We start from the raw sequence: 25,149 nt of genomic DNA on the forward strand, positions 1-25,149 counted from the left end.
ATTGTGTAAACATAAATAATTAAAGGATGGTAAAAGAACGAGTATGGCCAATTAGGGACAAAAATAAGACTTTCACGTGGAGGCAGGAAAAATAGCAGAGGTATTCAGTAGATTCTTTTTGCATCTGTCTTTACAAAGAAAGGATGCTACCCAAACTGATGTGAGAGAGGAGGTCACAGGTACACAAGAAGAATTTACATTTGGGAAGGAGGAGGTGTTAGGCTATCTTTACAAAAAAAGGGATAAGATACCAGGACCAGATGCGATGCATCCAAGGGTGCTGAGTGAGGTGAGACTGGAAATTGCAGAGCCACTGGTGATAATCTCCCATTCTTCCTTAGACACACGGATGCTGCCAGAGGACTGGAGAATTGTGAATGTTATACCTTTGTTCGAAAAGAGTGCAAGGATAATCCCAGACCAGTTCGTTTGACTTCAGTAGTAGGGAAACTTGTGGAAACTGTAGTTTGGGCAAACATCAGCAGTCACTTAGACAAGTGCAAGATAATTAAGGGAAGCCATCATAGATTCATTAAGGGAAAACTATGTCTAACTTACTTGCTGGAATTTTTAGTTTTGATATGATACAAGATTTAGCATTGCTCTACCCCTGAAATTAAAATCAAGTATTTCAATGAGCTGATCCTGCTATCAATATGACAAGGATTGATCTTTTTTGGCCAGTACTCGTGAAAATAAGAACTTCCCTCCAGCATTCTGCCTATCTGGATCATCTCGATATGGTGTCTCTTAATTTGAAGCAATCTGAAGAATTCTTTATCTTATTTTTGCTGACATGCAATATTCATTACAAGTACAAATGAATTGTAAAGCTGGAAAATAGAGGCGCTTAAAAAAATAACTTGGATTAGTACAGCATCTTCCGTGAGTTGAGGAAGTTCCAAAAGGTTTGATGTATGTTCTTACGAAACCTCTATTTGTTGTAGATAATCACTTGGGTGCAGTAGTGCTGATGATTACTGTAAGCAGTTTATCTAAATATCCTGGATCCAAAGGTTTATCCACACCATCCAGTGTGCAATTATGCAGTAGTATAATACAAATCTAAAACAAGAGGGCAGCACGGTGGCACAGCGGTTAGCACTGCTGCTTCATGGCGCCGAGGGCCCTGTCCGTGTGGAGTATGCACATTCCCCCCGTGTCTGTGTAGGTTTCACCCCCACAGCCCTAAAAGATGTGCAGGGTAGGTGGATTGGCCACACTAAATTGCTCCTGACGTGGAAAAACAAATTGGGTACTCAAAATTTTTTTTTTTTTAAACTATAACAAGAGTGACCACTCTTAAGATCTGTACTATATATCATTTCTAGCACGCAACTCAATCTTCCACAGGGTGCACTCAAGCATTTAAATTAATTAAGATCAGTGCAAATCCCATGCAGTGAAGCTGCTTTATTTTATAAACTCATTAAATTTCACCTTGATTCAGCTTTCTTGAGAAAAAATAAAATGGGCAACGTTAGAACATAGAACATAGAACATAGAACAATACAGCGCAGTACAGGCCCTTCGGCCCACGATGTTGCACCGAAACAAAAGCCATCTAACCTACACTATGCCATTATCATCCATATGTTTATCCAATAAACTTTTAAATGCCCTCAATGTTGGCGAGTTCACTACTGTAGCAGGTAGGGCATTCCACGGCCTCACTACTCTTTGCGTAAAGAACCTACCTCTGACCTCTGTCCTATATCTATTACCCCTCAGTTTAAAGTTATGTCCCCTCGTGCCAGCCATATCCATCCGCGGGAGAAGGCTCTCACTGTCCACCCTATCCAACCCCCTGATCATTTTGTATGCCTCTATTAAGTCTCCTCTTAACCTTCTTCTCTCCAACGAAAACAACCTCAAGTCCGTCAGCCTTTCCTCATAAGATTTTCCCTCCATACCAGGCAACATCCTGGTAAATCTCCTCTGCACCCGCTCCAAAGCCTCCACGTCCTTCCTATAATGCGGTGACCAGAACTGTACGCAATACTCCAAATGCGGCCGGACCAGAGTTCTGTACAGCTGCAACATGACCTCCCGACTCCGGAACTCAATCCCTCTACCAATAAAGGCCAACACTCCATAGGCCTTCTTCACAACCCTATCAACCTGGGTGGCAACTTTCAGGGATCTATGTACATGGACACCTAGATCCCTCTGCTCAGCCACACTTTCAAGAACTTTACCATTAGCCAAATATTCCGCATTCCTGTTATTCCTTCCAAAGTGAATCACCTCACACTTCTCTACATTAAACTCCATTTGCCACCTCTCAGCCCAGCTCTGCAGCTTATCTATATCCCTCTGTAACCTGCTACATCCTTCCACACTATCGACAACACCACCGACTTTAGTATCATCTGCAAATTTACTCACCCACCCTTCTGTGCCTTCCTCTAGGTCATTGATAAAAATGACAAACAGCAACGGCCCCAGAACAGATCCTTGTGGTACTCCACTTGTGACTGTACTCCATTCTGAACATTTCCCATCAACCACCACCCTCTGTCTTCTTTCAGCTAGCCAATTTCTGATCCACATCTCTAAATCACCCTTAATCCCCAGCCTCCGTATTTTTTGCAATAGCCTACCGTGGGGAACCTTATCAAACGCTTTGCTGAAATCCATATACACCACATCAACTGCTCTACCCTCGTCTACCTGTTCAGTCACCTTCTCAAAGAACTCAATAAGGTTTGTGAGGCATGACCTACCCTTCACAAAGCCATGCTGACTATCCCTGATCATATCATTCCTATCTAGATGATTATAAATCTTGTCCCTTATAATCCCCTCCAAGACTTTACCCACTACAGACGTGAGGCTCACCGGTCTATAGTTGCCGGGGTTGTCTCTGCTCCCCTTTTTGAACAAAGGGACCACATTTGCTGTCCTCCAGTCCTCTGGCACTATTCCTGTAGCCAATGATGACATAAAAATCAAAGCCAAAGGTCCAGCAATCTCTTCCCTGGCCTCCCATAGAATCCTAGGATAAATCCCATCAGGTCCCGGGGACTTATCTATTTTCAGCCTGTCCAGAATTGCCAACACCTCTTCCCTACGTACCTCAATGCCATCTATTCTATTAGCCTGGGGCTCAGCATTCTCCTCCACAACATTATCTTTTTCCTGAGTGAATACTGACGAAAAATATTCATTTAGTATCTCGCCTATCTCTTCAGACTCCACACAATTTCCCATCCCTGTCCTTGACTGGTCCTACTCTTTCCCCCAAAGCGAGAATCATACCCCTAGACCAACGAGCCCCGAAACGTTATTTCTGATAATGAGTATGCTTAACTTTCCTTGACCAATCTTCTAATCCTGATCAGCTCTGTACTGAATATGATTTTCCCTTTTTTGGGCTGGACTTTTTACCCGGCAATGTGAGTTTATTAATTGTTCATGTGCCTCTGTCCTCTTCTCTGTGTACCCAGCTTGTGGATGGGCTGTCTCCCGACTATCTCCTTGATCGGTAATTTGTCAGTAGACCTTTCAATATAGTAGTGAACTGCCCAAGGACATGTCCCCCTGTTTGATTCTCCTTGCCTCACAGTCTTGTGCTTTCCTCTTCAGTTGCTTGTGTGAGCCTCATATTTTCAATTTAAATGACTATGACTAGGGAAAAGAATACATGACGTGGTTTCCCATTGCCTTCCTTATAGGTGCTTAAAGGAAGAAAGCCACTTCTCAAATGATTCCGTGCCAGTGTTTTTGGACATTCTAGCTCTATGCTATCACCACAAAAAATTGCTGGTTCTGCTGTTGCCCATGGTTTGCAAATCTGAGTGTGGAACCTTAACCTGGGCCTGGGGTGGATAAATGGAAATAAACTGGAGATCACGTGATTTATTTGCATTTGAAACATGCTTGAGGGACTGAATAGTCTATTTGTGCTCCTATGCTCTTAGATCAGCTTGGCTGGTGTTAATACTCATTTTCTTTCCTTGCAGGCTACAGTGCTTTTTCTTTAGTTTGGAGGAGTAAACAAAACCTTGGCCAAAGACGTGAGTTCCAGAATCTTGTAGGAACTGTGTGAGTGGGTGAGGTTTTAGGGACTGTATTTCAGAATTTGGTGCCTGGACAGCTAAAGGTATGGCCACAATGGTGGTCAAGGATGCTCGAGGTAGGATTCAGAGGAACGCTGTTTTGGAGAATGGTATGGGATTCAAAATGGTCACTGAGAAAGGGTGGATTTAAAGCCAAGGACACTAAATTTAATTTTGTGGACGATCGGGAAACACTAAATTGTCAAGGATGGTTGATAAGAGTTGATAAGAATTATGCCATAGAGATTTGAATATGGCAGTTAATGGAGGATTGGTTGTGACAGTCCAGAAAACCAGTTGGTGAAGGATATCCCTGCCCCGCCCTATCTTATTTATTTACAGAGAGAAACCTTACAAGCAGAGACCTTCTAACTTAACTGCCTACAATTTCAGTGTCTCTTTATATGTGCTCATGTATAACCCCAGTTAATTCCCTAGACTTGCATTTAATTAAACACAATTGCTGAACAATTAAATTAGGTGAGATTGCAGTACTAAAGGCAAGTACTAATTGTAGTACTAATTGCAGGACTGTATCAGTGTTTTGAGTGGAAAATGAGCTGAATACGGATGGCAAGCACAAAAAACAATATTGTTAGACCTTCTGACACATGCGGCCCAGGGGATGAGTTGATGATGGCATCAGTGGCCAGGGCACTCGGTCATTGCGGCTGGCATGAGTGCTGGCATGTGGGGCAGGGTGGGGGTTCAAAGATGTGCAGGTTAGGTGAATTGGCTATGCTGAATTTGTGTCCAGGAATGTGTAGGTTAGGTTAAAGGGTTATAGGAACAGGGTGGGAAAGTGGGCTTGGGTGGAGTACGCTTTCAGAGGGTTGGTGCAGACATGGTGGGCCGAATAGCATTGTAGGGATTCTATGGTTCTATTCTAGTAAACCTTGGTGTACTGCTCAGACCTAAGCTTTTTATAACCTTATCGGAAGCATTTTGGCAGTCATTATTTTAACTTGCAACTTCCCCAGCTCCACTAAAACTCTATTCAGTGCGTATGACCACTATGAGGCTCTGTTGCTCCAATGCATTCCTTGCTCCTTTCCCTATTTAAATCATTCATGATTTATAGTTTATTCAAACCATTGTACCCTATGTCCTTATCACAAAATTAACTACAATATTCTGATCCTTTTTCATTGCATATAGTCTGGAAAATTGACTTTATGCTGTTCATCCTTTTTTGTTCTATCGCCCTTCCCCATGAAGAGCATCCTTGACTCTTCTGACATCAGGTCACACCTTGTTCTCTTCTCCCACTGTTTGCCACTGGTGATGATTTGTTCACAGTTGTCCTTTGAAAGTTGCATTATATATTTGGGAATTCCTTTCCTGTTTCAGAAACCCCATATAATCCTTTCTTGTCAAATGACCTCCTCATTTTTTCTTCCCCACCCTGTTCATGCCAAAATGGTTTGAAATGTATTGCTGAATATGATGGAAAGGTCAATAAACAAAAGTTTACTTAACTGAGAGAAGAACAATAGAGAGACTTGCATTTATGTAGCGCTTTTCACAATGCCCCAATAAAGTAGTTTTTCAAGTGTAGCCTCTGTTGTAATATAGGAAGCGCAGAACCAATTTGCAGACTGTGAGGGAATCAATAGTGTTGGATTTTTTGCGTGTGTGTTTGGGGCTCAAGCGCAGAGTGCTGCAGGGAGACAAACCGTGCATGCTCCGTTCCTGGGTTTCCTCTGTCAGCAGTTCGGAAATTGCACAAAGATCTGACAACAATAGCAGCACGGTAGCCTTGTGGATAGCACAATTGCTTCACAGCTCCAGGGTCCCAGGTTCGATTCCGGCTTGGGTCACTGTCTGTGCGGAGTCTGCACATCCTCCCCGTGTGTGCGTGGGTTTCCTCCGGGTGCTCCGGTTTCCTCCCACAGTCCAAAGATGTGCAGGTTAGGTGGATTGGCCATGATAAATTGCCCTTCGTATCCAAAATTGCCCTTAGTGTTGGGTGGGGTTACTGGGTTATGGGGACAGGGTGGCGGTGTTGACCTTGGGTAGGGTGCTCTTTCCAAGAGCCGGTGCAGACTCGATGGGCCGAATGGCCTCCTTCTGCACTGTAAATTCTATGATAAACAAGACCTGGGCAGGTAGTGCCAAAGTTTCTCAGTTGACCAGGATTCTGGGCATTGGAAAAAAATATGCCATCATAAACAGTTGCGTGCAGAAGAGGAGGGTTGGCTTTATGTAGCTGAAGTGCTGTTGTTAGCTCTTTTCCTGGGCGCTAGATACAAGGCCAGGAGATGTTTATAGCTCCATGCGACTGGGGCCTTGGGCTCAAAGAAGTCTGGGAGTAGTGTCAGCTCAGTGAAGCTGAAGAAGTGTCACATCAGAAGCTGGTAGCCGGGGCATGCCCATGGTGGGTAGTTATCAGTTTAATGAGGCTGAAGGGGTCTATGCTCCATGTATAGAATCATAGAATCCCTACAGTACAGAAAGAGGCCATTTGGTCCATCGAGTCTGCACCGACCCTTTGAAAGACGACTGGAAGTTGGGGTAACGAAAAGCCTATGATCAGTGGTGATCTGTTAGCTAGAGAGCTTGGATTGTGCCAGAGATTTCATGCCGGAGTGCAGCCTCGTAAACCCAATGAGACAGAGTCTTGGGAGAAAGAGATTGAGCAACCAGGGTGGAGCAGCTTTGGGGCAATTTGAGCTGGAGTCCTGTTAGGATCCATAGAATCCTGGGGCGGCACGGTGGCGCAGTGGTTAGCACTGCTGCCTCACGGCACCGAGGACCCAGATTCGATCCTGCCCCCAGGTCATTGTCCGTGTGGAGTTTGCACATTTTTCCCGTGTCTGTGTGGGTCTCACCCTCATAACCCAAAGATGTACAGGGTAGGTGAATTGGCCAAGCTAAAGAGGCCCTTAATTGGAAAAAATAAGTGGGTATTCTAAATTTAAATAAAAAGAATCCCTACAATCCCTACAGTGCAGAAGGAGGTCATTCGGCCCATCAAGTCTGCACCGACCTCTCCGAAAGAGCACTCTATATACAGACAGGTGACACAGTGGTTAGCATTGCTGAGCCCAGAGACCAGGATTCAATTCTGGACTTGGGGAACTGTGTGGAATGAGTAAGTTCTCCCAGTGTCTACATGGGTTTCCTTCGGGTGCTCCGGTTTCCTCCCACAGTTCAACGTTGTGCAGGTTAGGTGGACTGGCCATGCCAAATTGTCCGTACTGTCCAAAGATGTAATGGTTAGGTGGATTGGCCATTATCAGTGCGCAGGGTTATGGGAATAGGACAGGGAAATATGCCAAGGTTGAGTGCTCTTCCGGAGAGTCGGTACAGATCGATGGGCCGAATGGGTCCTTGGGGGTGTGAGGCAGAAGTTCTAATCACTGCCACTGTGTTGCCTGACAACTCTTCACAGGTTGAATAAATAAGACGGCTTCCAGGTTGAGTTGGAGTTTAACCCCACTCCGAGCTTGCCACAGCAGATATCTTCACCTGGTGCCTAAATTCACTGAGGACAGAGATGAGAAATATTTTATCTTGTTGGAAATTGTTGGAAGCTGAAAGTTAAATCAATGGTAGTAATAGGGATGCCTAAGGGGTCTTTGGAAAAGACTGTGCCAGTAAAGGAAACGGGTGATAAAACAGTAGCAATAGTACAGTTGCAAAGTGGTCCCTCAAAACCTGCTAGAATGGTGAATATGACTCAAGATAGCCAAGAGGATTCTTCTCTGGATATTAATGAGGTGAGTCGGGTTGCTGGAGGTTATAGAGGTTTTGTCTCTAAAGGAGAAGTGTTCCCTTACTCCTCCAACAAAACAAGTAAACAAATTAATATTTTAAGAAACACTGGGGCAGTTAGTTATTGATGATTGCTGATCAGATTTCCAGCTGATTTGATAAAAACTTATTCATGGGATTTATGATACCTATTCATATGTGCAGGTGAGATGGATTTCCTTTTTCTTGGTTCCAGAAGGATTTTAACCATACTTAACCTGATTTACAGCTCGTGGGCACAGTTTAAATTTCATACCTGTTATATGTCTAATAATAATATTAATCCTTATTGTCAGGACAAGTAGGCTTACATTAACACTGCAATGACGTTACTGTGAAAATCGCCTAGTCACCACATTCCGGCGCATGTTTGGGTACACGGAGGGAGAATTCAGAATGTTCAAATTAATGTTTGACAAATCAATTAGAGTTGTTTGAGGGTGTAATGTGCAGAATGGATAAAGGGGAACGAGCGTATGTAGTGTACTTGGATTTCCAAAAGACATTTGATGAGGTACCACATGTGATGATATGCATTAAGCAATTCTGTACATAATGTTATGCATGACCTCCGACCACTTGCTGGCAGCGTAAACCCCCTAGGTGGCAGTGTAAACTCACCATATGACCCTGTGGCTGGAGAGTTGGGAGTATGTTGTGTTGGAGGATAGACATATTTTGCAGTACCTCTACAATAGTTCATTAGTGTTGGTAGTTCATTATTTTATTGATCCTAGTTATCTTTATCACGCAGTTGTTTCATAATAAATTATTTAAACTAGATGTTCTGTAGTTCATCATTCACTTCGGCCAGTCTACAGAACATGACATGGTACCAGATTTGATGACTAAGAACTCGAAGATTCGGCCCGAAAAAAATATGAACCACTAAAGATAACTGAAGGAAAAGAAAGAAAATGCATTTTTGCTACTAACCTTGCAAGCTACTGGCATCTGGTGTTTAATGCATAGTAAAACTTCGAAGCCTGGGATGGAAGACATCGAGGCACCTCAGAAGCTTTGAATTGTCAGTAACATAGACGAGAAGTGGAGGGTGTGTAAGCAACAGTTTAAACTCTGATAATCTTTATTAGTGTCTTAAGTAGGCTTATATTAACACTGCAATGAAGTTACTGTGAAAATCCCCTAGTCACCACACTCACCGGTGCCTGTTCGGGTACACTGAGGGAGAATTCAAAATGTCCAATTCACAAAACAAGCACGTGTTTTGGGACTGATGGGAGGAAATCGGAGCACCCGGAGGAAACCCACGCAGACACGGAGAGACAGTGACCCAAGCCGGATGGGACCCTGGCACTGTGAAGCAACAGTGCTAACCACTGTGCTACCGTGCCGCCCACTCGGAGTATGGGAAAGTTGTCATTTGCCTTCTGGTTTGTAACTGCATCAGAGAATGGGATGGAGAAGGCAGAGAGACCCTACAGTGCAGAAGGTCATTCGGCCCATCAAGTCTGCACCGACCCTCTGAAAGAGCACTCCACCTATAACAATAACCCCGTAACCTAACCTGCACTTCCCTGGACACTATGGGGCAATTGATCATGTCCAATCCACCTAACCTAAACATCTTTGGGATTGTGGGAGGAAACCGGAGCACCCAGACGAAATCCAAGGAGATACGGGGAGGAGTCCACACAATCACCCGAAGCCAGAATTGAACCAGGGTCCCTGGTGCTGAGAGGCAGCAGTGCTAACTACTGTGCCACCATGCTGCACCTGATATAAAGAGGAAGGTTATAAGGTTGTACAAGGAGGAAGTCAGAAGATGCAAAGAGGAGGCATAACGGAATTTTTGTAATTGGATGGAATGCCACACAATGGATTAAGAGCTCTGATTCCAGTTCAAACAGCTTCCCCATCCCAGTGTGTGACCACCAATTATCACTCTCATCCTCTTATCACAGTGTCTCCTTGCTCGGGCTTCAGCAATAAAAAGCCACCAACTTTAAATGAATAACGTTTAAACGTTTAGTCTCGCAACCTGCCACTTTGCTTTATGTTCTCCACCAAGGACCTCACCCTCACCATCAATTCCCCATATATGTTCAAGATCCTCCCCTCCCCTATCTTGTCCTCAGACAGAATCTGTTCATGCAACGACAGAGGTGGTAACTTCAGAAACTGGGCTAACCACTTCCTCACAAAACCCCTCGCTTGCAAGTACCGAAATCCATTATCTCTCAGCAACTGTACTCCTCCGCCAACTCTCCCAACTCTGTAAACTTACCCCCCACTAACAGGCTTAAAACACTCTAGCCCCACCTGCTCCCATACCCTGACCATAGAATCTAACCATGCCAGTATAAATCTATGATCGACGTCAACAGTGATACATCCTCCATCTTAAAATGTTGCCTGCGCTGATTCCACATTCTGAGCGATGAAACCACCACCGGGTTCGCTGCTCAGTAATAATTCGGCAAGCTCAGCAGTGCAATCCCCCTCTCCGCCTGCACCTCTCCAAAAACACCCTCCTATCTCTGGGTACCATACCCTCCCATGTAAATTCCAAAATCATCCTAATTCATCCTTCCAAAGAAGCTTGGGAAGAAAAATCGGGAGACTCTGAAAAATAAACAAAAACTTAGTCAAGACTGTCATCTTTACTGTCTGGACCCTCTCAGCCAGCAAGAGCGGAAGAACATCTCGCCTCTTAAAATCTCCATCATCTCCTCCACCAGGTTCGCCAAATTCAGTTTATGCATTTAGACCCAACTATGCAGCACCCGTTTACCAAAATATCGAAATCTCGGCTTGACCAGCCGAAATGACAACTTCTCCACCTTGCATCCGAGCATTTACCGGTAACCCCTCGCTCTTTCCTACATTGAACCTATACCCTGAAGATGACCCAAACTCCGCCAATACCCTGAAGATGACCCAAACTCCGCCAATGTCCCCATAATCTGATTCTCTGCCAATGTCCCCATGCTAATTCTGATTCTGGACCATCTTTAAGCTCCTTGCATTGAACGGGCTGTTGCTTGTGTAAGATCAAATGATGGTGCTTTGACATCACTTCTATGTAGCACTTCCTCTTGCCTCTGCTGGGGCTGTGCAGCAGCAGTTGTTCTGCAACCGAAAGCATACAAGCATAGCTGGGGAAGCTTATGGTGAGCTGAAACAAAGGAGTTTGATGATACCATATTCAGATTCCATTGAATGCAATACCTGGATGAAGAAGGAGTTGAAAAGGGTCATAAAGCCACCTCTTGTCATCATCCTCGACAGCCCCTGATGCTCACATGTCACAGGCTGCATTGCCTCTGGCTTCATCTTGCAATGTACCTTTTCCAATGAGCCTTGTGGATCATTTCATGGAACCCCCTCCACCCCTCGCCTTGTTTTCTGCCTTGTTTAGTTCTTCTGGGAAACTGCTGTTGCAGGGAAGAGGGCCCAGCACTAATGATTGTGTTGTAAAGTGTTTGAGAAACATGTCTGCCATAGCTGAATAGCTGGACATGTATGGAAGCAAAGGGATGTGTGTGTGATGCTGGCAGCATTGGTACATGTATGTAGGTGAAGTGCAGTGTGTGAATGATAGGTGTGAGTCTTGAGTGCCAGTGGTTCTGCTGTCTGAGTGAGCGGGTGGGGGTAGGGTTTACAGGACTGAATGAACAGTTGTTTATCTGGCAGGGAGATAGATAGTACTGTGAAAATGATTTTAACCAATTCTGTGAGGTCATTGGAATTTTTTTTAACATTGCTCTCGTATTCCTGGCACCAGACTATGGCCATTCACCACTTCAAGCTGTGCCTTGAGGATTTCCTTCTAACTGAGTGATATGTTGCCTTCCTCGCAAATTTCACTGTATTAACTCAATCCTACAGAATGGAGTCGCTGAACTCGGGAGCCTTCTTTCTTGCCATTTGAGCCAACCTTAAGATGTTCAGAAATGATTTTGTGAGGCATGATTTCACATGGGCAGTCTCCCTTGAAAAGATAGTGAGCCTTTAAGAAGAGCAGGCTGCCTGGAGCAAGCAATGGGCAAACAATGCTGCCAGGCTTCCTGTCCATGCGCAGAGTGTGGCGACAGCTTTGAGCATAGAGGAACAGCAGGGGAGTAGTGAGACAGCCACTAGTGGCACAATAAGGGAAATGAGATCAATTCACCAAAATTGCATTGTATCAACCTCATTTTGACAGGGCATGAGCAGGTGGAGAACAGCAACTGAAAAACAGGACACACACATTTCTAGTTCCATGTGTTGGCAGTGCACATTTATCTGGTCACCAAGGGTTAAATTGCTAGATTATAGAAACTAGGTTTGTACTCCTGGAATTTGGAAGTTTAAGGACCAGCATTCATTGACTGCCCTCCATTTTAGAGGGCATTTGCGAGTCAACCACATTGCTGTGGATCTGGAGTCACATGTCAGACTGGGTAAGGAGGGTGTTGTGTGTTATGCTTCTTCATGTAGCATAAGCTGCTTCCTTGATGTATGCTCTGACAAAGGAAGGTTCAGACTTGGAGAGAGGTTTAACACATTGAACAGTTAACAATTCTCCTACTTGAGTTCAACTCTCCTGCTAATCTTGCTATCGTAACTCAGTCTAACTAACCAGTCTGCTCTAAGCCATGCGGTGGGTGTGATGCTTCTGATCTGCCCCTGTCCTTTTCTCCTTGAGTGTCGCCTGTGGAAAGAGAAAGAGCATGAGTGCCCTGTCTTTTATATGGGTTGCCCCCTTGTGTTATCTCTGGGTGTCTTGACTGCCCATTGGTCCTGTCCTATTCTATATGTTCATTAGCTGTATGTCTGTATGTCATGATGTCTCTGGTGCTCCCTCTAGTGTTTACTTAGTCTTAGTGTATTTACATTAACCCCTTGTGTATTTACAGTGATGCATATCACATCCACCCTTTTTTCTGTTACATATTTTCTGTACAGTGTTAAAGAAAATTGAACAAAATAGGTAGATAAGTGATGACATGTACAAATCATGATGACAGTGATGATTATACAATGCCAAATAATATTTATGAGTCCAAAGTTCATGAATTAATATTGGCGAGTGGCTTTCTTGTGTTGTTATTGAAGTGTTGATGTTGCCATTTCTTTGTAAACACCGTCAGTGTCCCTGTGCTTAAGGAACCAAGAAGTCATCAGGAGGTGTGCAAATGGTCAAATCACTTCGTTGTCTGATTTGGACTCTCTTTTTTCTATGCTTGTGGTAGCGATGCAGTGTGTAATCTGTGTTGTCTGACCTGGACTGTTTCTTGTGATTGCGATATTGATGCAGTATGTCATCTGCCTTGAAAGCTGGTTTGCTTGTTCGTAGTGGAGCAAACGCATCTGCCTTGAAAGCTGGTTTGCTTCTCTGTAGTGGAGCAAACTTGAATCGTTGAGATTTGCTGTCATGCCATGGTATGGCTGTATGCTTGCCAGTGTTGGGAGCTGTGCTGTTACATTGTCCTGCATTTGCAGAGTTGTATCATGTCGTACCAGTCGTTGTTCCAGTGTTGTTGTTTTTGTCCTGCTTGTTGATGTCTTTGGTGCCTTTGGTACACTACTTGTTGTTGTCTTTGTTGTTTTCGTAGGTTTTGTGTTGTGTTCATTGCGCTCAATGACCACACCGAGTGGATAATTCGAGTCCTTCACAAAGTTACGTGTGTCAGTGTCCTTTGTGGCGTCTGCTGTTTCATTGAGCGTGCCGTCTCTGATTCCTCGGCGCTCCTTGTCTGGAGTCATGTCCGGTTCATTAGAATCATCTTTGGCTTGTTGATGCTCCCCATCTGGAGTCCTTTCTGGTTCACCTGAATCAGCTTTGGTTCCTTGACACTCCCCGTCCGGAGTCATTTCAGGTTCACTTGAATCATCTGAGGTGTCTCTATGCTCCCCGTCCTGCGTCAAAACGCTCAGGAATGCATTTTCTTGTGGAGAGGCTCGAGTGGATGAGGTTTGAATTAACGTGGTGTCACTGGAGTCACTAATAACCTCACTTTGATTGTCGAGTGCCTCTGTACATACTATCGGAGGTCTGTCAGTCTCGCTGAGATGTCACACGTCATGTATGGGAATTGTGAAGCCTTTGCTCAGATAAGGTTGCTAGACCTTCATGGTCTTGTTCATGCAAGGACTGCGCTCTGGAGTCTTGCGTTGCTTCCATCGTGGAGTCTGTCAACGAGCACGCTGTGGAGGCTTGTACCGCTCTTTCTGTGGAGTCTGGCATCGTTCCCTGTGTGGAGTCGTGCAGTGGTCTCGCCGTGGGGTCGATCTGTGCGCTCTCAACGGAGTCGTGCAGTGGTCTCGCTGTGGAGTCTGTCATCGCTTTCTGTGTGGAGTAGGGGACTCTTCGTGGTGCGTGGACCACTCTCTGTGTGGAGTCGGGGACTCTTCGAGGTGCATGGACCACCCTCTGTGTGGTGTCGGGGACTCTTTGTAGCGCGTGGACCACTGGTGTGGCGTCAGGCTGCTCTCTCTGGGCTTGTACCGCTCTCTGTCTCTTGGCGTCAGGCCGCAGCAGAATCCTGTACTCCTGGGTCGGGATGTCATCTATGCTGGGCTGAGGATCCTTATATCCGAAGAACTCATCCATGTTTGTGTCGAATTCTTCAATGTACAACACATCTCGCTGCGGTTCGGATTTGGTACTGAGGTTGCCATGTCCAATGATGAATCTCCAACATCTTGCCTGGGTACTGTTGCTGGTAGTCACGAATCTTGAGTTGAACTATATAGATTCAACAGGCGCTCACTGGTACCATGTGTTATGCTTCTTCATGTAGCATAAGCTGCTTCCTTGATGTATGCTCTGACAAAGGAAAGTTCAGACTTGGAGATAGGTTTACACATTTATTGAGCAGTTAACAATTCTCCTACTTGAGTTCGACTCTCCTGCTAATCTTGCTATAGTAACTCAGTCTAACTAGCCAGTCTGCTTTAAGCCATGCGGTGGGTGTGATACTTCTGATCTGCCCCTGTCCTTCTCTGAGTGTCACCTGTGGAAAGAGAAAGAGCATGTGTTCCTGTCCTTTTATATGTGTTGCCCCCTTGTGGTAGTGTCACCTCTGGGTGTCTTGACTGCCCATTGATCGTGTCCTATTCTATGTGTTCATTAGCTGTATGTCTGCATGTCAGATGTCTCTGGTGCTCCCACTAGTGTTTACTTAGTCTTAGTGTATTTACATTAACCCCTTGTGTATTTACAGTGATGCATATCACCACAGAGGGTATATTTCCTTCCCTAAAGGACATCAGTGAACCAGGAGGGCTTTGATGGGAATTGACCAAGGTTTCATGATCACTGCTAGATTTCCATTGAATTCAAATTTCACCATCTGCTGTGGTGAGATTTGAACCCGTGACCGTAGATCTTGCTCTGGGTCATTGGATTATTCGTCCAGTGATAATGCCACTCTGTACCTCGATTTTGATTAAAGTTTTCATGATGTGAAGTGGAATTGATAGCTGCTCTCTCTCTACTCTATTCCTCGTGGTTGGGGTGTTTGGCACTGGGGACATAACCTACAAAAATAACCAGAAGTGATTAGGAAACACTTATACTCAAAGGCTGGTAGAAGTTTGGAACTCTTTTGCAAGTAGAAAACTGATGCTAGAAAAGAAAGATTGGATTGAGAGAGAGAAAACAGACAAATAAAATGTTCAAAAACATTAAGATTAAAATTTTGAAAATCCAACAGCAATTCAATACTTCCAAGAATGAAACTCAACAGTTTAAATTGTTCCTTTTCCAGGCTAGAGTGATTGATTGGTATTAACTAATCTCATAATGTTAGAAGAATACTTAGAATGGTAATTCATCAGCCCAACTTTCTGAGTTTAAAGAGCAATTAATGTTTAAATCCAGCAATTAAAAAAAAAAAATAATGGCGAGGGTGCGGATGAGATGTCTGGTGTGAGGGATGTGGTGGACCACTGTAAATGGATCAAAAAATGCTTGAAAATCACAGTTTATGCAGAATCTTGCCGGTTCCTTGATCTATTTGGCCAATCTGTTTGTTAATAATAGTATAGATCATTAATAGGCTGTTATCTTTCCAAGAAGAATTTACCAAATATTAACTGTTCCAAAATAGTTGCTGCTGGTAAATTGTCATGCGCTACTGAAGTTCTTTGTTCTGAGCAGCATATGTGTAGAATTATTGGAATTTGATTGTACAGCCTTATATGGATTGAAATGGATCAATCTTTTTAAAAGAAACAAGTGTGAAGAGATTTCCTTGAAAGTTTTGCAGTGTCAGCTTCCAATTTCTGAACAGTTGACCCCGTAACCTGTTTTTTGACCTTGGCAAAGCTCCAACTCCAATCTAATTATCAGCTTGGCTAGGTTGATGCAGTCCTGACTTCTGAGTCAGACTTTTTTGGGTTTGAATCCTGCTCCAGAACTTAACTGCATGAATGAGGCTGCAGTACTCCACTGCAGTAAACTGGGTGAGTCTTGTATTATCAAGAGATCTCATACTTTGGAATGATGTGTTCAGCTGGGGTTGTTTTCCTACACCAGTGCTACTTATTACAACAATCATGCATCACCACACTTGTGCCACTGGGCTGTCCAGGGAAAATGTTCGTGAACTATCAAGTTTCCTACTTATTGCTCTTTCTTCAGATGATCCTGACTAATGTCAGACATATGGAAAAACTTTAGTAACTGGTTAGGAATCTCCCAACCAATTGCTCAGAAACTCATGCAGGTGACATTTCTGTTTGCTCAATATAGAATGCTTATACATAGCATTTGTCTTAGTATCATAGGGGTTGTGCTTTAAAATGAGGTGAGATCAACCAAAATTTTAAATTTCACAACAGTTGGTTTCATTAAAATTCAAATACAATAACTTTTACAGATAGAGATTCCTGCAACCCTAATTATTAGTACACCTTAAAAGTGTCAAGTAGCCAAATCTTGTTTCAGGAGACTAAAGGATCAAGGTTGCCTAACAGGAAACTCGGAAGAGAAAGAGTAACAACAAGTTGCAATCAAAAAGTACTTTTTGCACAAAATATCCCGAGCTGCTTTACGGGAGCGTTATGGAGCAAAATCTGACAACGAGTCACGTAGAATTAGGCCAGTGACCAAAATAATGGTCAAAAAGGTATACTTCCAGGACCATCTTAAAGGTGGCAGGAGAGACAGCTGTTGGGAGCCTAGGCAGCTAAAAGCACATCCTCCAGTGTTGGAATGATTAAAATCAGGAATATTCAAAGGCCAAAATGTATAAATTTAGAGTATCCAATCTTTTTTTTCCCCAATTAAGGGGCAATTAAGTGTGGCCAATCCACCTATCCTGCACATCTTTGGGGTGAGACCCGTGCAGACACGGGGAGAATGTGCAAACTCCACACGGACAGTGACCCGGGGCCGGGATCGAACCAGGGTCCTCCGTGCCGTAAAGCGCCACTGTGCTGCCCAATAGACCAAAACCTACGGAGTGTTGGAACTTAGGGGTTGAAGCAAGTTGTCGAGCGAGGGAAAAGAAAAACCATGGAGCTTTTGAAAACAAAGATGAGAATTTAAAAATTGGGGCATTCCTTGACTGGAAGTCAATGAAAATCAAAGTGCTGGGGCTGCATGAGTGGGGCTTTAGTGCGAATTGAGATCCAGTAACACAGTTTTGAATTAACTAAAGTTTGTAGAAGGTGGAATGTGAGAAACCAACCAGGAGCGCATTAGAGTAATCAAGTATAGCATAACAAAAGCATGGCTGAGAGTTTCAACAGCAGATGAGCTGAGGCAAGATCGAAGTCAGGTGAAGTTACAGAGATGGAAATAGGCGATCTTTGTGATCATATGGATGTGTGGTCGGAAGCTCATTTCTGGGTTAAATGTAACACCAAGGTTGTAGTTGCCGGAGAGACGGATGATATTAGTGGTAAGAGAATGGAATTTGTGACGAGAACCAAATATGATGGCTTCTATTTTCCCACTATTTAATTCGAAGAAATATTTCTTAAGCTGACCCTGGATGTGTAACAATTTAGAAATTAGGTCAAGAAGGAGGAGGGGAGGTAGAGTTGGACGTTGTTGGCGTACATCTTGAAATCTAAGCCATGGTTTCAGATGATGTCCCCAAGGGGCAGCAGGCAGATGAGAATAGGGTGAGGACCAAGGATAGATCCTTGGGGCAACCAGTGGTAATTATGTGGAGTGAGAAAATAAGCTATTTTTGATGATTCTTTGGCTACAGCAGGATAGATATAAAATAAATCAGGCAAGCCTACTCTCAACCAGCAGAGAGCCATTGGAGTAGAATTTAATCATCAGCTGTGTCAAGTGCTGCAGCCAAGACAAGGAGGGATAGTTTACCTTTTTCACAGTCAGCTAGAGTGATGCTGTGATTTTGCTACAAGCCTTATTGGCGCAATCATGGGGCCTGAAACCTGATTGAAGGGATTCAAATGATTTTTGTGAAAGATGGGCAGGATCTAGGAGGCGACAATACATTCAAGGACTTTGTAGAGGAAAGTGAAGATTTGAGTTGGCCTTGTGGATGCAAGGATAGAGAATCTTTAAGTAGTTGAGCATGGAGATATTGAAGCTGTTACAGAGCTTCAGCAGCAGTGGTGAGCAAAGGATGATGGTAAACAATGTCACTCGTAGAAATTGAGAATATATACTTCCGATGGACACATCCTGTGTTCATGTGGAATCTGTTTAGGAGGCAAAAAGGTATTTATAGCAGAGACACAATGAGCACGGAGTCTGTTCGGTGGCAATTGTCTTCAATGGATAGGATGAGAACTTGGATGTTTAACTTATGGTCATACAGGACTCCTAAGAATACAAGTTCAACCAAATGAGAAGCTGGAAATGGGCATTGCTAGCCTAGGTTAGGATAGTGAGTATTAATGGGTACCAAATAGGGTAGGTTTAGTTTTTCCAGTGTCAAACTGGATGCATTTTGGATTTGTGATAAATTCATTTTAGTGGTTAGTTATATAATATAGCGATGGTTGTAGAGTTGGGTGTTGGTGTCTATGGAAAGATGAATATCATCACACGCTGGAGGGTGTGCAGAGGAGATTCACTCGGTTAATCCCAGAGTTGAGCGGGTTGGATTACGAGGTGAGGTTGAGTAGACTGGGACTGTACTCGTTGGAATTTAGAAGGATGCGAGAGGATCTTATAGAAACATATAAAATTATGAAGGGAATGGATAGGATAGATGCGGCGAGGTTATTCCCACTGGCAGAAAGCAGTGAAAGCAGAACTAGGGGGCATGGCCTCAAAATAAGGGGATGTAGATTTAGGACTGAGCTTAGGAGGAACTTTTTCACCCAAAGGGTTGTGAATCTATGGAATTCCTTGCCCAGTGAAGCAGTTGAGGCTCCTTCATTAAATGTTTTCAAGATGACGTTTTTTGAAGAATAAATGGGTTATGGTATTCGGGTGGCAAAGTGGAGCTGATTCCTCAAAAGATCAGCCATGATCTCATTGAATGGCGGAGCAGGCTCAAAGGGCCAGATGGCCTACTCCTGCTCCTAGTTCTTATGTTCACACACAAAAACTACTTTTGGTTAATATTCATGTTGCTCAGTTGTTTGTACTTAAGGCATCGGAGTGGATTATGGCTGGAACCTTTGGATGCACCAGAAGTAACCATGTAGGTGATGCAGTAGAAGGGGGCACTGTTGTTCAAGGGCTCCAATGGCCTGCTTGATCGTGTTTTGTGTGGCAGTATGCAGATAATACAGCAGGCAGCTACAGAGTGAAATAATCAGGACTGCTGCCATAACACTGGACATAAACTTCAGGTTCCACTGTAATGATTGAACACTAAGTAGATATTGAAGGAGTGGAATCTCTTCCAGTTGCACTACATTCAATGTTGAAATGTGGTGTCTGCCAATTGGCATGTTTGCTGTCAATGACACCCTGCCCTGGGTGCACCTGTAATCCTTGCAATGCTGTGTGCTTGCTCCACCTCCTCCTCTCTGGCAAGAGAGAAGGAAACATTCAACTGTCTACATAAAGAACCTCAGTGAGCTTCTTGCATGTAATGATGGACAGTGAACTTGCAGATGCTGCTTGTTGTCACCAACCCTAGCCTTGAAGGAGCCAGATCCATAAAGGTTCACAGCCATGGCCACCTCCGGAGCTACTTGCAATGTCATGCCTGTTCTCATCTGAGACTGCAGCAAGCATCAGATTTCTTTGACGAACTTGTTAATGAAGCAGAGACCTCTGACACACTAGAAATTAGTTAGCAGAATTATTCCTTGAACACTTGGATGGATGTGGTGTTTTCTTCCCTTCCTTCTGATAAGAACATAAGAACTAGGAACAGGAGTAGGCCATCTGGCCCCTCGAGCCTGCTCCACCATTTAATGAGATCATGGCTGATCTTTGTGGACTCAGCTCCACTCTCCGGCCCGTACACCATATCCCTGAATCCCTTTATTCTTTAGAAAGGCATCTATCTTTTTCTTAAAAACGTTTAAAGAAGGAGCCTCAACTGCTTCACTGGGCAAGGAATTCCAGAGATTCACAACCCTCTGGGTGAAGAAGTTCCTCCTACACTCCGTCCTTAATCTACCTCCCCTTATTTTGAGGCTATGCCCCCTAGTTCTGCTTTCCCCGACCAGTGGAAACAACCTGCCCGCATCTATCCTATCTATTCCCTTCATAATTTTATATGTCTCAATAAGATCCCCCCGCATCCTTCTAAACTCCAATGAGTACCGTCCCAGTCTACTCAACTTATCGTCATAATCTAACCCCCTCAACTCTGGGATCAACCCAGTGAATCTCCTCTGCACTCCCTCCAGTGCCAATATGTCCTTTCTCAGGTAAGGAGACCAAAACTGAACACACTACTCCAGATGCGGCCTCACCAACACCCTATACAATTGCAGCATAACCTCACTAGTCTTGAACTCCATCCCTCTAGCAATGAAAGACAAAACTCGATTAGCCTTCTTAATCACCTGTTGCACCTGCACACCAATGTTTTGCGACTCGTACACCAGCACACCCAGGTCCCTCTGCACAGCAGCATGTTTTATCATCTTACCGTTTAAATAATAATCCATTCTGCTGTTATTCCTCCCAAAATGGATAGCCTCACGATTGGCAACATTGAATTCCATCTGCCAGACCCTAGCCCATTCACCTAACCTATCCAAATCCGTCTGCAGACTTCCGGTATCCTCTGCCCTTTTTGCTTTACCACTCATCTTAGTGTTGTCTGCAAACCTTGACACATTGCACTTGGTCCCCAACTCTAAATCGTCTATGTAAATTGTGAACAACTGCTGTTGTGCTGATGTGCTGTTCCTCCTCCCTTTTCCAGCAGTTTGGCCTTTTTTCCCTCTACTCACTCTCCCTGCTACGATGTAATCCAAGGGGAATGAAATCACTGCACCCATATCTGGGAGCAAGAGTTTTGTGGAGAATCTTTTGAGTCCAGCACGTGCCCGTCTGTAGACTTCAGCAATGTTAAAGGATGCTTAAAAATCATAAAACACCTTTAAAATTGCAGTAACAGCCAGGAGAAACCAGTAAGCGACTAACTAGAAAGTAGTTGATTCCTTTAGATGGGTGTGGGGATCGGTTCCTTCCGGTACTGTGTGTTCAGCTGTTAAAAGATGTGCAGGGTAAGTGAATTGGCCACACTAAATTGCCCCTTAATTGGGGGAAAAAAATAATTGAGCACTCTAAATTTATATTAAAAAAATAAATTAAATCTTTAATGAAAGTACAAATACAAAATATGGTATACCCTGCACATCTTGTTTGGGTTGTGGGGGTGAGACCTGCACAGACACTTGGAGAATGTGCAAACTCCAAACGGACAGTGACCCGGGGCCAGGATCGAACCATGGTCCTCAGCGCCATGAGACAGCAGTGCTAGCCACTGTGCCATCGTGCGGCCCAAAGATTTTATTTCAAGGCCTTTCAGACTCTCATATTTGGGTTTCGCTTATACATCTGTCAGTCATTGTCCAGATTTTGCAAATATGCCTGTGCATTGTGAGTGTATGTAATTTCCCTGCCCATCGATAGGAGTTGAAGAAGGTGATCCCACCGCCAGTGAGGGTTTGAGTTTCTTTGCATTTCCCAAAACATTTCAGGGAGCTCAGTAAAATGAAGATTTACACACAGTCAAGCTGTCATAATTCAAAGGGTTTGGCAAAAATGTTGGGGAAAACACCTGGATGAAAGACAGTAAATACAATTATTTTTCCCCCTCAGACTGTAAAAAGCAACCTATTGATTTGTTTTTGTAAGTTAAATAATTTTCATTTGTGTTGAGGAGCCAATGGTCCTGGGGACTTGGCAAAGGGTTGACTGGCAAGTTTTTTCTTCAGGATGTGAGCTGAGGAAAAATCAACGTTGCAAATACATTTCCAGTTCAGGTCTGCAAAATCAGTCAGGTTTTTAAAAAGAGCAGGCTCAGAGTCTTACCTTGAAGGAGTGTAGTTATGTTATTTTTGTCATCCAAGATAAGCTACTGATTAGCGTAGTTTACAGTATTTAGTATTTTGCCAAGACAGGTTTTATTGATTGAATGAAGTGTACAGGGTCACAACTCTTTTACTTTCTACATGCAAGCGCTGTGAAGTAAAGCTGGTTAATAATTCTATTGTGGATTTCTGAAAATGGGCCGCCGGCAGAGAACGGTTGCGAATGAATATTTGGTGAAGTTTGCAGGAGATTCTTTTGTGTGAGACTTCAGTATTAAAGAAAGATCGGTATTTTAATTGCACCTTCCACAGCCCAGGATGCCCCAAAATGCTTTACAACCAGTGATGTAATTTTGAAGTGTAATCACTGTTGCGGGTTGGAATTGCAGCAGCCAATTTGTGCATACCAAAGTCCCACAAAGAGCATTGCAACACTGCTCAAATAATTTGTTTTTTCCTGATTTTGATTGGCTAATGCACCACGGATAACTTCCATGATCGTCGTCAAGTTGGTGCCATGCAAAATGTCCGGTGGTGGCCATGAGCTAAGCGGCCGCATGAAAGGTGGCTCTCTCCTAGAAACTTCTCATTTGACCTTTTTAACCCATCAAACGGGCACCACGAGGACGGAAAAGCCTTAACCCCACTCACTACCCAACTGACTGAGATGCCAGTAAAGCAGCAACCAGGCAGCAAGAGCAAAGAGAAGAAGACCAGACCCGAGCCCCAGGACAGGGGGCAATCCACAGCTGAGCACGGCGGACCCAGCAGGATCACCAAAGCCGGCCCAATTGTCGATGGAGAAGCTGATGGAGTTTATCCCCACAGAACCCCAAAAGCACAGAAAAACGCCAAAAGAGGACCTCATGTCGACAGTGAAATCAGCAATAGAGGCCGCGTTGGCACCCATAAAGGAAACGTTGGACAGAACGGAGCAGAGACTGGAGGCCCAAGAGGGACCTGGGGAAAGCAGCCACCGACCAGATTGAGCGGTTCACCTCGCTCGAAGCCGAAATTGCAATGCTGCTGGCGACCCAGAAGATGCTAAAGGAGAAGGTGGATGACCAAAAAAACAAGTCTCAGTGGCAGAACCTTCAGATCGTCGGGCTACCGGAGGTCTCAGAGGGTAGGAACACGACGGAATTTATTTTGAAGATGCTCGGAAAACTGGTTCGGAAGGAGGGAATTGCCAAGCCCCCAGAGGTGGACCGGGCCCACTGGTTGCTCCAACAAAAATCCAAGTCGGGGAAACCACCACTGGCAATGATAGTGAAGTTCCACAAATTCCAGGGCAAGAAACGGGCTTAGAGGTGTGCGAGGAACACGGTCACGTAAGTGAGAAGGAGACACCATCTGCATGTATCAAGATATTGGAGCCGACCTGGCCAAGTACCGGGCAGAGTTTAACGGGACCAAAACCACACTGTTTAAAAGCAAGGTGGGATTCTGCATGTTGTACCTGACAAGATTGTGGGCCATGTGCAACGTTAATGAGCACTTTATCAATACGACGGAGGAAGCAAATTAGTTCAAACAAAAGAATGGACTTTGCAAAAAACAGTGAGGGGAAAGTTGAGAACAATGTGGACTTGCATGAACTTGAAGTGGCGAGAGGGGCAACGTTACTTGGGGACGTGGGGGGTGGCAGGGTTGGGAACTAAAAAATCCTTCTCCAGGAGGGAGCCACCACACTAGCGAGCAGGCTGCTGTGCGGGAGTAAAAAGAGTTGGGGGGAGGGGTGGGGGGGCTTTATTTGTGTGCAGGACCCAGAGGCAGACAAGTCCAGCCGTAGATCAGGGGCAAGAGAACTAAACACCTTCACTGAACAGATGGAGGGGTGTGGGGTTCAATCACCTGAGGGAGCAGGAGTTATCCTTCTCCAGTGTCCACAAAGCCTATTCCCGCAAATACTTCTTTGTAGTGGGTAAGTCTGTGCTTCCTGGGATGGTTGGGCAGAATACACCCCAATAGTAATTTCGGATCATCCACCACACTACATGGATGTGAGTTTGGAGACGGGTCGGGCCCAATGTCCACCATGGAGGCTGAACACAGCCCTTTTCGCTGAAAAAAATTCTGTTTTTTGTAAAAAATGTCTCAAGCCATTGACAGGTATGTAACCTGCAACCAAAATTGGGAGGTCTCACCCTCCACATTCTGGGAGGCACTGAAGGCAGTGATCCAGGGGGAAACAATAGCGTACAAGACTCTCGGGGACAGGAAGGAAAGGGCAGCCAGGCAGCAGCTGATTGAGTCCCTATTGGAAGTGGATCGACAGTACTCTACCGCCGCAACTGTGGAGCTGCTGCCAGAGAGGGAAAAACTACAATTGGAATTTGACCTGCCTCCACTGAGAAAGCATGAACCAGCTCCACCAGACACATGCGACCTTTTATGAGCATGGGGACAAGGCCAGCCGTCTACTGGCACACCAGCTGAGGAAGCTGGCAGCTACAAGAGAGAGAGCAAAGATGAGGGACGGTAATGGTAGGGTGGTCACGGCCCCAGGTAAGATCAATGTGATCTTTGCAACTTTCTACCGGAACTGTACACCTCCGAGCCCCAGAGGAGGATCTAAGATGAAACAGTTCCTGGATGTGCTGGACATACTGGTTGTAGGGCGGAAAAGAGACAGACTGGAAGAACTGTTAGGACTGGAGGAGGCCATAGAATGCATTCAGGGACGGTACACAATGGGTACAAGAAGTTTCCAACAGCACTGGCCCCGCACCTCCGCGGGGGGGGGGGGGGGGGGGGCCAAGTTGGGTCCTGCTGCCCACACTGGCACAGGGCTCGATCTCATTGATCCCCCAAGAAGGACAAAGACCTGATGGAGTGTGGGCCATCCAGACCCATTAGGCTCCTAAACACTGATGCCAAAGTCCTGGCAAAGGCTCGGAGAGTTAATTGCCAGAAGTAATCGAGGAAGATCAAACCGGAT

General features: G+C 44.6%; 1 protein-coding gene across 5 annotated transcripts in view; it reads left to right on the plus strand.

Moving 5' to 3' along the window:
* Positions 1-25,149, plus strand: part of fam20b (FAM20B glycosaminoglycan xylosylkinase) — a 291,737-nt gene that overhangs the window by 20,279 nt on the left and 246,309 nt on the right. For 2 of the 5 annotated variants that reach the window (XM_072511686.1, XM_072511689.1), the window contains exon 3: positions 3,966-4,019. The exons of the other annotated variants lie outside the window; for them this stretch is intronic. The gene's annotated coding sequence lies outside the window, so the exon portion shown is untranslated. The remainder of the gene's footprint in view (positions 1-3,965; positions 4,020-25,149) is intronic. 5 annotated transcript variants of the gene reach the window in all.

Source organism: Scyliorhinus torazame, chromosome 7 (assembly GCF_047496885.1).
Source record: "Scyliorhinus torazame isolate Kashiwa2021f chromosome 7, sScyTor2.1, whole genome shotgun sequence".
Classification (NCBI taxonomy): domain Eukaryota; kingdom Metazoa; phylum Chordata; class Chondrichthyes; order Carcharhiniformes; family Scyliorhinidae; genus Scyliorhinus; species Scyliorhinus torazame.